The sequence below is a fragment of the Lepus europaeus genome, chromosome 15, assembly GCF_033115175.1.
Source record: "Lepus europaeus isolate LE1 chromosome 15, mLepTim1.pri, whole genome shotgun sequence".
Lineage (NCBI taxonomy): Eukaryota > Metazoa > Chordata > Mammalia > Lagomorpha > Leporidae > Lepus > Lepus europaeus.
The window spans coordinates 22,185,601-22,198,047 of NC_084841.1; positions in this window are offsets into that span (position 1 = coordinate 22,185,601).

Genomic DNA, 12,447 nt, shown 5'->3' on the forward strand with positions numbered 1-12,447 from the left:
CACAATTATAGAAATTTTCCATTTTATTTAAAATTAATTTTTTAGAGATTTATTTATTTATTTGAGAGGCAGAGTTACAGACAGAGAAAGGGAAAAACAGAGAAAGGTCCTCCATCTGTTGGTTCCCTCCAACAAATGACTGCAATGGCTGGTGCTGATCCGATCTGCAGCCAGTAACCAGGAGATTCTTCAAGGTCTCCCATACGGGTGCAGAGGCTCAAACTCTTGGGACGTCTACCATTGTTTCTCCAGGCCATATTAGGAGAGCTGCATTTGAAGTAAAGCAGCCAGGACAGGAATGGGCATCAATACAGGATGCCAGTGCTGCAGGCAGAAGCTTAGCCTACTGTGTCACAGAGCTGGCCCCTTCAGATTAAATTTACATTTCTTTTTTTGGGGGGATAGTTTAGGATTTTATTTGAATCTTTTGTAATGACAATGATTAAATGGGCCATTTTTTAAAGACTTATTTATTTATTTGAAAGTTAGAGTTAAACAGAGAGAGAAGGGGAGAGAGATAGAGAGAGGGAGAGAGAGAGAGGTCTCCCATCTGCTGGTTCACTCCCCAGTTGGCCACAATGGCTGGAGCTGTGCCAATCCAAAGCCAGGAGCCAGGAGCTTCTTCTGGGTCTCCCATGCAGGTGCAGGGGCCCAAGGACTTGGGCCATCTTCTGCTTTCCCAGGCTATAGCAAAGAGCTGGATTGGAAGAGGAGCAGCCAGGACTCGAACTGGCTCCCATATGGGATGCTGGCACTGCAAGCAGCGGCTTTACCTAGCCATAGCACCGGCCCCAACTTCTCATTTTCAAAAACTATTAATCACTAGATAAGACAAAATTCCATCACAATGACAGAAAAAAATTATTTCACAGAAGTCTCGGTTTTTTAAATGTGGCATGGTAGATTGCAGCTCGTTTTTTTTTTTTTTTAACATTGCCCAAACTAAAATGTTGTTTGTATGTCTCAGACATTTTATTCACTATCCATTAGTATAATTTAGCAATCCAACACTTCACGTCCTTACTATACAACATAATAGGAAAGAAAATGATTTATTTCTGCTGTTATATTAATCTCAATTGTATTTCAATATTTTTAATTAATTATTTTTAATTATTTTGAGAATCAAAGGGAGAGACAGACAGGGCTCTTATCTCCTTCATTCCTCACTTGCTTACCATAATCCTTACATGGGACCAAAGCTAGGAGCCAGAAAGTTGAACCATGTTTTTCGTGTGAGTGGCAGGAACCCAGCCATCGGAACCATCTGTGCAACTGCTGCCTCCCAATGTGCACGTTAGTAGGAATCCGGTATCTATCGAGAGAGGGGCTGGTGTTGTGGAGTAGGGAATAAAGCCACTGACTGACACACTGGCATTCTATATGGGCGCTGGCTGATGGCCAGGCTGCTCCACGTCTGATCGAGCTCCTCGCTAATGGCCTGGGAAAAGCAGCAGCAGATGGCTCAAGTGTCTAGGCCCCTTCCACCCACGCTGGAGACCTGGAATGAGCTCCAGGTTCTTGGTTTTGGTCTGGACCAACCCATTCCAATGCAGCCATCTGGAGAGTGAACCCGCAGATGGAAGCCCTCCTCCTCATCTGTCTCATTGTCTCTCTCTTTCTATAACTCTGTCTTTCAAATGATTAAATAAATCTGAGAAAGAGAGAGAGAGAGAGAGAGAATCCAGGACTCACACCCAAGCACTCTGATATTCTGCTAAGGATGCAGCCATCACAACTGATGGTTTAGCCATTAAACCAAACACCTGCGCAACAATGTGTACTAATTAATTTTCTTTAGTCAAGTGGGGTTATGTATGAAGGTTCTTCAAACAGATCATGCATTAAAATTTTTACATAATATATGTTTTATTAATTTGTTAATGACCACTCATATTTATGGATTTTAAAACTTTTACACTATAATAAAGTTATCTTTTAATTCAATATTCCATGAACTTTTGGGAACACTCTTATTTATACCACATATATATTCATGATCCTTCAAGTTATAACATATTTAATGACTTCCATGTCTCAATTCATAGTTATCTGTTTTCTTATAGGTAAGGAGCTCAATGTATTCTAATTTTTTTAATATAAAAAGCAAATCTTTCACCCAAATGTAGGCTTAGCTTATATATGTGTGTAGGTCTATGATGTCCTTGAGAAAAAAATAGACTCATTAGTTTTAGCATAAACATAATACAAATGAAGCAGCAAATGAACCTTGAGTAATTTTTACTTTATTCTTCAAGTCAAAAAAACAGGCATAGGGCCAAAACTATGGGTTGGTTGGTTGTTGTTGTGGTGGTTAAATTTTTGAGATGTTGATATATTCTGAGTATCAATGCTTTGTTGCTTTATGTTGTTGGTTTATGAAGATAATCTGAAACAAAAAAAAATAGCAAAACTTAATTCCTAAGAACATGTGTTTTACATGACCATTTCATATGGACATCAACACTCCGTTATTTTCGGAATTTCATAATTTTTAAGTGTGTAATATTTAAACTCGGTGCTCTAACAGTTAGACAAAATGTCATTTATATTCACAATTTACAAGCTTTACATTTGTAAACACCAGGTTATAAACAGTGTCTAATAATTTTGTCCTTAGAAGACCTAGAAAACTAAATTTATATCCTCTGAAGTAAGAAAATTGAGACTGAATCACTTATTATCATAAATATGCTTAAAATACCACTAGAATTTATAGTGTAATCATGAATGTATTCATTTTTTCTAACACTCATGTTAAGATAGGCAAAAATTTCCCATATCTTAGAGACTGTGTTGAAAATTTATTCTATTTTTTTGTGAAATAATACTGTATTGGTCAAACTCAATAATATTTTCAGTTTAATAAGATATTTTTCCATTTATCCCTACAGTAAAAGTAATCTTTTTGTATATTTCAAATTATTAGATTATTTATATTTTTACTAAAATTTCAGGTTTTTTTCTTGTATATTTAGGAAATAAACATTTTAGATTTAGATTAAGAAAAAGGATAAATTCAGAAAAAAAAAAACTGCAGCAAAATATTCTGACTTTTTCAACTAAAGAGGATTGATTATGTCAAGATGTTAATGAACTCACTGTAGGAAATATTCCTAGGATCTTAAATGCCTTCACACTTTCCTGAAGTTATCTGAATGTTTTATATCTTCACATTTAAATGTTTCTAAGACCTAGACTCCGCGCTGTCTTCAGCCCATTTATTTAAACTACCATCAGCTTTTACCTAATCCAATTCAAGGACCTTTCCAAATTCAGGTATTTTGGTCAGTTTTAAATATTATTTATATCAAAATAAACACTACAGATAACATTCTCATTCCTTGCTTCAATTTTAGTTTGAATAATTTTAGTCTCTTATTGCTTCTAGAAACATTAAGAAACATTCAAAAATGTTTCTTAGCATATCCTCCAAAAAACTCTGAAGTTTGACATCTTAATCTATTGTCATATGCTATCTATCCCTGGTCTTCCAAGTTCAAGTTGCTGAAGTCTTTTTCCAGATTTGTACATTCAGTAAATTTTGTACTTGCTGCTTCACCTTTAAATAGCACTTTTTTCTTGTCTGAATCAAGATAAATTTGAATGATTTATCACAAAGACCACATTATAAGTTAAAATGAAGCTTCCTGATCTCCAAAACATGATTCAATTTTCTTATTGGATGGTTTTAGAACATCAGGTCCCTCCCCATAGCTCTCATTTATCTCATATGGCAACTATCTGTGTGCATATGTGAGATCATGCACCTATATTTTCATGTAGCCACTTCTCTGATTTATAGTAACTTCTGTTTACTCAACAGAGTTTCAAGAGGAAAACTATAATAAACAAAGCAATATTTTAAGTAAAAGATTGATTTTGTTTCTTTGATAGGCAGAGTTACAGAGAGAGAAGGAAAAACAGATTAAGAGAGAGATCTCCATCTCCTGGATCACTCCCCAAATGGTTACAACAGCCAGGGCTGGCTAGGCTGAAGCCAGGAATCAGGAGCTCCATCTGGGTCCCCCATGTGGGTGCAGGGGCCCAGGCACTTAGGCAAACTTCAGCTGTTTTCCCAGGTGCATTAGCAGGGAGCTGGGTAGGAAGTGGAGCAGGCAGGACTTACTGGCATGCCAGCCAGCGTTGCAGGTCGCAGTTTAACCTGTTATGCCACAATGCTGGAATTCTTTTTTTTTTTTTAATTTTTTTAATTAAACTTTTATTTAATGAATATAAATTTCCAAAGTACAGCTCATGGGCTACAATGGCCTCCCCCCTCCCACAACTTCCCTCCCGCCCGCAACCCTCCCCCTTCCCGCTCCCTTTCCCCTTCCATTCATGTAAAGATTCATTTTCCATTCTCTTTATATACAGAAGATCAGTTTAGTATATATTAGGTAAAGATTTCAACATTTTGCCCATATAGCAACATAAAGTGATAAAACTACCATTGGATTACTAATTATAGCATTAAATAGCAATGTACAGCACATTAAAGACAGAGATCCTACATAATTTTTTTTCAAATTAATTAATTTTCTATGCCATTTCCTTTTTAACACCAGGTTGTTTTTTTGGAATTCTAATGACAACTTCATAGTTTAAGAGAAGGAGAGGGGCCGGCTCTGGCGCAACAGGTTAAAGTCATGGCTTGAGGTGCCAGCATCCCATATGGGTGCTGGTTCTAGTCCCGGCTGTTCCTCTTCCAATCCAGCGCTCTGCTGTGGCCTGGTAAAGATGGCCCAAGTCCTTGGGTCCCCGCACCCACATGGGAGACCTGGAAGAAGCACCTGGCTCCTGGCTTCGGATCCGCACAGCTCCGGCCACTGCAGCCAACTGGAGAGTGAACCAGTGGATGGAAGACCTCTCTCTCTGTCTCTGCCTCTCTCTGTAACTCTACCTCTCAAATAAATAAAAATAAACCTTTAAAACAAGATAAGGTGAAATATACTCCTATATTATATGAGAGAGAAGACAAAAGTATTTGGGACAGCCTAAGTCACTACAGAATGCCTTTCATTTAAAAATGATTTGTTTCACTTTGATTTACAACATATTCCCTAGACTTTGCAACTTACACTTGACCATGACCATGCTTAATTTGTAAGCGAAGAATCTGAAAATCTAAATTGTCTTTGTGTGTAGATCTGTGGATACAGGACCCCGGGGACAGAGATCTGCCTCTTAAAAAGATAAGTCATCTGATCTGAAACAATCCTAAACCCCTTATATAAAGTGACATAGGGCAATAACTTCCTGTGGCTGCTAGAACAAATTCCACACAGTTGATGGCTTGAAACTGTATACTTTTACTCTTTTCTTTTTTAAATTTTATTTAATGAATATAAATTTCCAGTGTACAGCTTATGGATTACAATGGCTTCCCCCTCCCATAGCTTCCCTCCCACCTGCAACTCTCCGAAAGGTAAAGTCTGAATTACCTCCCTTCCGGGAGCTTTGGAGAAAGAATTTGCTCATCTTTTCTAGCCTTTGTTGGCCATTGACATGCCTTGGCTTTATGCAGCTCCCTCTGCAGGACTTTGCATCTCTTTTCCTTCTAGGTGTGTCTTTGTCATCTGCATCTACCTCTTGCTTGTAGGAATACATGAATGGCATTGACAACATACATGGGTAATCCAGGACAACCTTCTCCTCTCAAGATCCTTTACTTATATAATTTAAGAGGAACCTAGCACCTTTGCCTTATGAGATAGCATTCAGAGTATCTAGGGATACCATTCAGGCCAGGAGAGATAGGATCCAGCAGTCTCTAGTAGACACTCATTGAAAAGCAAATATTAAAAGAGGATCAGAAAGCACATTGCAGGCATTGTTTCACAGCAACTGAAATTGAGCCTGGCACATACTGCCAATTTCTCCTGCTTTGAGAGATGGTAATGAACATTGCTTGGGCTAAACTCTGGTCCTCAGGAACACTTCTTTTGAATACTTTGCTCCAACTTCTGGGCTCTTGGTTGTGTCTTATGATATCATTCTGTTTCTGTTTGTTACAAAGAAAAAAAGCCTGTGCTTTAGTGGAGTAGTTTTTTCTGGGTCTCCTTCCGAGCCTGTGGAAGCTCCTTTTAATTTTAAAGTGCCTCTGTCCCTTTTAGTCCACACCGGTGATTTAGTCTGAAGGGTGAGTCGTCTCTTGAATAATTCTCCTGAAAGCTCTATGGATTTCTGATACTTGAATCTTATTGGCATTCTGTCCTTTATTCCAGAGAAGCAGTAACCATCAAATGTTTCTGAGACAAGCCGCCGTCTAATTAGGGCTGAGAGTGCTGTGTTATACGCCATTTATGAGACTTGGAATTCTTTTGAAAAGCTCTGCGACTTTATAATGCAACACTTTAGTAGTGCTTTTTTTTTCCTTCTTCTTCTTTTTGTTTGTTAGTTTTAAATAAAATGCTTCCTATAGGGTTCTCGATCTATACTCCAATTCACCTTGATATTTTTCTGGCAGTGCCCAATATTTGATCTTTGTTTCTTCTGAGGCCTTTGTTGCTTTAAGAACTCTTCTCTTTCACTTGCTAGCTGAAACTGAGCATTGGAAACATTTTTGTTGTTAAACCTCAGAAAAGTAGTAAGTTAGATATTATTTCCCATCTTCCAAAATACAGCACTACGAAACATCCCAGTATCCATAATACACCCCACCTTATTTTAAGCCTTTGATGACAATATTCTTTCTTCCCAGAACCCATTTACATTTTATTCACAGCCTATACAATGTAAGCTATAATGGATTTTTGCACAATAATACTTTTAACTCATATTAATAACTGTATCAGATAGAGTTCATTCAGAGAAACAGAACAAATATGACTTATAGAATAAGGCATCTATTATATAAGTCTTCATACAACTCTATCTAAATCTGGGAATATATAAAACACAAAAACTGAAGAATTAGAAAAAAAATCATCAAGACTCCTGAAACACTGGTATTGGTGGAAAATCGGAAATTGAGTGCAAATTTGGGAAATCGGGTACATACTACTAATGGGATGGGGATACTAGGGTTGGGCTGTGGAATAGTCTATAGAATATGTTGTCTGTGAACATTACTAGGACCACAGACAAGTGTCCAGTGGGGTACATGGAGCTGCTGTGGTGAGCAGGCTGGCAGTAGGAGGAAGAACTCTCTGTGAAGAGGAAGAGAGCAGAGATAGCTTGAGAGTTTCCTGTGCATAACCAAAGCAAGTGATCATAACCTAGGGAGTAATGGCTGCTTCTTTAATTCTGTTTTCCATATGTCACAGAAGTTGTCTCTTCCACCAATTTTAATTAAAAGACAGAGGATTCTGATTATATTCTAGTTTAACATGTAAAAGATTCTGGACAATATTACTCGGACAATAGTAAAAGTGGAGAGAACAGATTTTATTCAATAAACACAGACAGTAGGGGAAAGAACTGAACCCCACTGCAATTTTTGCAGAGGTTATTGTACATTTTAAAATGTTCATGAAGGACTGAGTGGTGCCAAGTGCTCACTACTCAGCAGAGGAATGTAAATGACACAGGGTTGGAATATAAAAGCACACTGGTAGATGTGATTAGACCGGCTATGTCTGCTGGCTGGCAGATATCAAAGGCAGGATCCCATCTTCCCAGGAACTGGGAGATAAAAGATCTTCATCCCAGATAGTACCTCCCAGAGGAATGACTCTCAAGTCCTTTACAGACATAATTCTGAGTTCCCACAATGTGCCTCTCTTAACACTCCAGGAAAAGGAGGTGAGGGTCTGATGCTGGGTGTTAACAGCAAATGGTTGATTCCTATGGCAGTTAAAATTTTTCAGGCAGACGTTGCAGTGAGCAGCTAGAATCATCCTGGAGACACAGTTGTATGATCCTGGAAGCCATGCTAGAGTTTAGTAAAGTCTCTTGGTGTAGGGGGCTGGCACTGTGGCGCAGTGGGTTAATGCCCTGGCCTGAAGTGCCAGCAATCCATAAGGGTGCTGGTTCTAGTCCTGGCTGCTCCACTTCTGATCCAGCTCTCTGCTATGGCCTCTCTCTCTCTCTCTCTCTCACTGCCTCTCCTCTCTCTGTGAAACTCTGACTCTCAACTAAAAAATAAAAAAAAGAAAAGAAAATGGAACTTGAAAAAAAAAACAAACAATAAAAAGTCTCATGGTGTAGAATTTTGGGCAGATATTTTACAGCTTGAGAGTTCAATAGTTTTCAAACAAAGTTGATCCAGAATAACCTGGTACCATGAATTGAGTAAAGTCATTGTATATAAATTGTTCTTATAGAAAAATCAATTATATTTTTGTAGGTCAACCATATTTAGAAAATTAAACTTAAATGATATAATTAAAAATAACATCCAAACAATTCAGAAATTTGGGGAAAAATCTAAAGTAAAAAATCTTTAAATCTCTAAGAGATAACTAGAAAATATTATTGGAAAACTTCAAGACAAATTGAATCAATGTTGAGAATGTACCATGTTCATATAATTATAAGCTCAATTTTACAAAGATTTCAGTTATGCTTAAATAGATTATAGATTCCTCCAACCCATATAAAAATCCCTCTAGGCAATTTGTGGAAATTTTCAAGTAACTGAAGTACAAGTATATCTGGCTATAGTCCAACAATACAAAGTAGCAGAGAACTAAGAAAAATATTTTATTAAATTCTTAGAAATAAATTAACTGTAGAATCTGCTAAAGAGTAATCAAGTGACTTCAATTTTTGCTGAGTCTTAACCCCTCTAATTTAAAGTGTCATTTAATGAAAAGGAACACACACACACACACACATTTAGATATTCAGATATAAAATATACATTTTGCATTGAAAATGAGTGGGTCTCACTGCACACTTACATTTTCATTTGCGTGAGTAGAAAATTGATTCGAACATTCAGTGAATCCATTCAGTAGTTGTAAAAAAAGAGAAATGAATGTGCATTTAAAAGAAGCCCTAGATTGAGGATCTGTTTCAATATTTATACTGGAAGTTTGAGCTAGCAAAAGATCATGTATAATCACAAGACTATGCAGTTGCATCATAATACAGGGTTTTCATAAACATTACATAACCTGTAATCTATATTTAGAACAGATACTTGTTTCTAGAATGACTTTTAGCACTATTAAAAAAATATCTGATGACAAATGGATTGATTTTTTTAAAAAAGAAACACTTTATCCTCTAATAAGAGAGTGGTACCTAGTTGTTTATTTTTTTGTGTGTGTTGGCTTTTCTTGTTTTTAAATTATCAAGCTAATGTGATAGTCACAGAGAACACATTCAATATAGTTGAATAGATATAATTCTAAGACTACAATATTTCCCTTCTTCTCTCCTTTTCTTCTTCCTTCTTTCCTCCCTTCCGTCTTTCTCTTTCTTTAATTTTTGAGATACAATTTTTAATTTACATTATACTTAAAGACTTAATGCTGCATTAAGTGAAAAGTTCAACAAGTAATAATATCACAGTTCATTGCAAATATAGGCAAGGGAAACAATCATCAAAGGAAAAGGTGACCATTTCACTCATATACAGTAAATTTTAAATGAATCACGTATCATTAAAACTGTAATAGCTGGGGCCGGTGCTGTAGCATAGTGGGCTAAGACTCCCCTGTGGTGCTGAAATCCCATATGGGCACCAGTTCAAGTCCTGGCTGCTCCTCTTCCCATCCAGCTGTCTGCTATAGCCTGGGAAAACAGTTGAAGATGTCTCAAGTGCTTGGTCTGCCACACCCATGTGTGTGGCAGAAGAAGCTCCTGGCTCCTGGCCAGCTCGGATCAGCTCAGTTGTGCCACTGCAGCCACCTGGGGAGTGAACCAGTAGATGGAAACCTTTATCTCTGTCTCTCCCTCTCTTTGTAACTCTAAATAAATATGATATTTAAAAAAATTGTAATAGCATATCTTTCTTAACCATTGGTTTGACATAGATATAAAACAAAGTTTGAGAAAGCTGTACTTGCAGCCACATTGACACTCAGATTTTTTCCTTTTAACTTTTATTTTTTCATTTTTTTATAATTTCAGCCATACCTTTTTTAAAAAATATTTATTTTATTTTATTTGAAAGTCAGAGTTACACAGAGAGAGGAGAAGAGAGAGAGGTCTTCCATCTGATGGTTCTCTCCCCAATTGGCTGCAACAGCCGGAGCTCTGACAATCCAAAGCCAGGAGCTAGGAGCTTCTTGTGGGTCTCCCATGCAGGTGCAGGGGCCCAAGGACTTGGGCCATCTTCTGCTTTCCCAGGCCATAGCAGAGAGCTGCATGGGAAGTGGAGCAGCCAGGACTCAAACTGGTGCCCATATGGGATCCCAGAGCTTCAGGCCAGGGCATTAACCCATTGCGCCACAATGCTGGACCCTCAGCCATACTTATATTTTTGGGAAGAGAAATTGAAAAAAAAACACATCAGAAAAGAAATTGTTGCTGAGTGAGGAATTGATTTCAATATTCTGTTGAAGCCTAGAGTATAAAAATATTATATAATTCCATAGGTGTGTTTGTGTATATATATATATATATATACATATATATATACATATATATATGTAAAGTGACTAAGTTTTACATATTTATCTTTTATTTCTTTTTAAAAAATATTTATTTATTTATTTGAAAGTAAGAGTACCACAGAGAGAGGAGAGGCCGAGAGAGAGAGAGAGAGAGAGGTCTTCCATCAGATGGTTCTCTCCCCAATTGGCTGCAACAGCCGGAGCTCTGACAATCCAAAGCCAGGAGCTAGGAGCTTCTTGTGGGTCTCCTATGCAGGTGCAGGGGCCCAAGGACTTGGGCCATCTTCTGCTTTCCCAGGCCATAGCAGAGAGCTGCATGGGAAGTGGAGCAGCCAGGACTCAAACTGGTGCCCATATGGGATCCCAGAGCTTCAGGCCAGGGCATTAACCCATTGCGCCACAATGCTGGACCCTCAGCCATACTTATATTTTTGGGAAGAGAAATTGAAAAAAAAACACATCAGAAAAGAAATTGTTGCTGAGTGAGGAATTGATTTCAATATTCTGTTGAAGCCTAGAGTATAAAAATATTATATAATTCCATAGGTGTGTTTGTGTATATATATATATACATATATATATACATATATATATGTAAAGTGACTAAGTTTTACATATTTATCTTTTATTTCCTTTTTAAAAATATTTATTTATTTATTTGAAAGTAAGAGTTCCACAGAGAGAGGAGAGGCCGAGAGAGAGAGAGAGAGAGAGGTCTTCCATCAGATGGTTCACTCCCCATTTGGCCGCAACGGCCAGAGCTGTGCCGATCCAAAGCCAGGAGCCAGGAGCTTCTTCCAGGTCTCCCACATTGGTTCAAGGGCCCAAGGATTTGGGCCATCTTCTACTGCTTTCCCAGGACATAGCAGAGAGCTGGATTCAAAGAGGAGCAGCCGGAACTAGAACCGGCACCCATATGGGATGCTGGCATTTCAGGCCAGGGTGTTAACCCTCTGTGCCACAGCATCAGCCCCAGCATATTTATCATCAGATCATTGGTCTCAACTGGAAGTGATACCTTGTCCCTCTCATCACACTGGGTACATTTGACAATATCTTGTCACTCTTTCCTTTTAGCACCCCCAGGTTTCCTTGCATCCCTTTCACGTGAAGAGCTGAGAATTCATGATGCCTCATTTAGGGATGAATGTGTCATTCTTGCAACTAGGGAGAGATTTTCATTGTGCAAATTGGCATCTTGTATTTCTGAGTAGTTATTTTTTAGGATGGTTTAAAACAAAGTTTTCAGATCCTCATTGAAGAACAAGTGGGTTAAGCTATGACTCATGGCTTGGGACTAGACACACAAAGTATAAAGTACTGTTAGAAGACTAGTTTTACCATTAATTCTCATAGTACAACACATTAAGGACAGGGGTCCTACATGGGGAGCAAGTGCACAGTGACTCCTGTTATTGATTTAACAATTGACACTCTTATTTATTACATCAGTAATCATTCGAGGCTCTTGATTGCTGTATAAAAGCCATTCTAACCAAGGTGAATACTATTCTCTCTAAAATGCATTACTTTGGAAACAGAAGTCTTGAATGTTGCCCACACTTGTACCTTAGAAATTATTCACTAGTTTACAAAAGAATATATCAGTAACTGAAGACAAACTTCTTTAACTTGATTGCAGTGACAGCAAACATAGGTCATAAACCAATGTGCCATAGATAAATATATAAGCATATTTATAGGGTATATAAATTATCAATTATATGGGAAACATGCACAAGTATACATTTTTTTGTTTTCATTATGATTTATAAATGATTTTTAGTAGATGTCAAAGTGGAGAGATACATCAGTGAACTCCAATTAAGGGCTGGAGCAACGATATATTTGATATATTGATTAAAACATCAATAATGATAAAATAATGCTATGTAATATGTATACAATAGGAATCAATTGAATGAAATGATTGTTAAAA